The 2524-nt window shown below is 34.3% G+C and overlaps 1 non-coding gene across 1 annotated transcript; it reads right to left on the bottom strand.

Annotated features, from left to right (window-relative positions):
- Positions 1 to 2095: 2095 nt before the first annotated feature.
- LOC111819901 (U6 spliceosomal RNA) lies at positions 2096 to 2202 on the bottom strand. Its single transcript, XR_002823461.1, has one exon. It is a non-coding gene; the product is annotated as a U6 spliceosomal RNA (small nuclear RNA).
- Positions 2203 to 2524: the final 322 nt, after the last annotated feature.

Raw genomic sequence — 2524 nt, forward strand, 5'->3', positions numbered from 1 at the left:
TTGTCAATTTTATTGATCTTCTCAAAGAACCAACTTCTAGTCTTATTGATTCTTTGTATTATTTTTCTGTTTTCTGTTTCATTTATTTCTGCTCTTTTATTATTTCCTTTTTTCTAGTGACTGTGGACTTCTTTTGCCATTCCTTTTCTATTTACTGGAGTTATAGGGATAAGCTATTTGTTTTTCCCCTTTCTTTTTTGATGTGTGCAAATTCTTCTCCAAGCATTGCTTTTGCTGTGTCCCAAAGGTTTTGATATGTTGTGTTTTCATTCTCATTTGATTCTAAGAATTTTTAAATTTCATTTTAAATTTCTTCTATTACCCAGTAGTTTCTAAGTAAGGTGTTATTCAGTTTCCATGTATTTAATTTTTTTCCTTGCTCTTTCTGTTACTGATTTCTAGTTTTATCATGTTATGATGAGAGAAGATGTTTTGTATTATTTAGATGCTTTTGAATTTATTGAGGCTTGCCTTGTGGCCTAATATATGGTCTATTCTGGATAATGATCCATGTGCATTGGAGAAGAATGCTTCATTGGGTGATATGTTCTGTATATGTCCATGAGGTTGAGTTGGTTGATTATGTTACTTAGATCTTCTGTATCTTTGTTGCGTTTCTTTCTGGTTGTTCTGTCCATCATTGAAAGTGGTGTGTTAAAATCCCCCTCTACTATTGTAGAACTGTTTATTTCTCTTTTCAATTCTATCAGAGTTTGTTTTATGTATTTTGGAGCTCTGTCATTGGGTGCATAAATATTTATTATGGTTATGTCCTCTTGGTGGATTGATCTTTTAATTAATACATAATGTCCTCCCTTGTCTCTAATAATGGATTTTGACTTGAAGTCTATTTTATCAGTGATTATTATTGCCACTCCTACTCTCTTTTGCTTACTGTTTGCGTGATATATTTTTTTCTGTCCTTTGATTTTTAACCTATTTTTCTCTTTGTGTCTTGTAGGCAACATATTGATGGGTCATGTTTTTATCCATTCGGCTACTGTCTGTCTCTTGACTGGTGCACTTAAACCATTTACATTCAGTGTGATTATCGATAGGTATGAATTTATTGCTGCCATTGTTTTATGCTTTTTATTGTAGTGTTAACGGTTTCCTTGTTCCACTTAATTTTCTATGTTAAGTTCTTTTTCTTTGTGGATTTTCTTTTCATTTCCTTCATTGTTGTTGATTTTATGTTTGCTGAGACTTTTTGATTTTCTTCTTTTTTGGTAAATATATTTATTAATTTTCTTTGTGGTTACTTTGAAATTTACCTTTCTCTTCCTAAGTTTAAAACAGTGTTATATCTTGATATTGCCTTGACTCCTCTCCATATGGAAATTCTATAACTACACCATTTATTCCCGTTTTTGTTTTGAAGTTGTTGTTGTTTACAGATTGACATCTCTGACTGCTTCCTTTCAGTTTTGCAGCTTTATTTTACATTTTAGAATTCTTTGTCTGGGTTGGTATCTGAATGATGCTCTTGTGTGTCTTAATCTCAGGTTGCTGTCTGATGTAGTTGATTCTCTGTCCAAAGGACTCCCTTTAATATTTCTTGTAAGGTTGGTCTAGTTTTTTATAGATTCCCTTAATTTCTGTTTATCTGGGAACGTTCCAGTTTCACCATTGTATCTGAAAGACAGTTTTGCTGGATATATGATTCTTGGTTGGCAATTCTTTCCTTTCAGGGTTTTATATAAGTCATCCCACTGCCTTCTCGTCTGCATGGTTTCTGCCAAGAAATCAGTGCTTAGTCTTATTGATGTCTCTTTGTAGATGATATCCCATTTTTCACGAGCTGCTCTCAGAATTCTTTGTCTTTGTCTTTGGGAAGTCTGGTTATAATATGTCTTGGTAATTTTCTTTTGGAGTTTATCGTGTATTGGGTTCATTGAGTTTCTTGGGTGGAAACGTCTCGTCTTTCATGATATGAGGGAAGTTTTCTGTCAATAAATCTTGAAAAATTCTGTGCTTCACCCCCCATCCTCTCCTCCTCTTCACTTTGTTCTTATACTGTTTTCCTGAATTCTTCTTGAGTTTTTTCTGTGTTTTCCTTGATCTCTTTGAGAATCCTATATATAAGCCTTTTGAAAAAAACATGGAATGCTTCATGAATTTGTGTGCCATCCCTGCACACTGGCCGTGCTAATCATCTCTGTATTGTTCCAATTTTAGTATATGTACTGCCAAAGTGAGCACACGATATATATTTTTACAAAAACAAAGAAGAATAGCTGCTGAGACTCCTTATATGCAACCAAACACCTCATGGGATTTGGTTTCTTGATCTGGAGGTTCAGGGTTGTGGTTTCATGGGACATCTCAGTTAACTGGGCCAATATCATTTTTAGTGCTTGTGTTCTACCTCCTAGTTCATGGCATAATGCCTAGGGTCTTAAAAAGCTTGCAAGTGACCACCTAAGGTACAACAATTGGTTTCTATTTGCTTGCAGCAAAAGAGGAAGAAGAAGAGTCAAGAATAAGAGCAGAAAATGGAATGCATGTCTCCATGAACAACTGC

The sequence above is a fragment of the Trichechus manatus genome, unplaced genomic scaffold (genome assembly GCF_000243295.1).
Source record: "Trichechus manatus latirostris isolate Lorelei unplaced genomic scaffold, TriManLat1.0 scaffold00020, whole genome shotgun sequence".
NCBI lineage: Eukaryota > Metazoa > Chordata > Mammalia > Sirenia > Trichechidae > Trichechus > Trichechus manatus.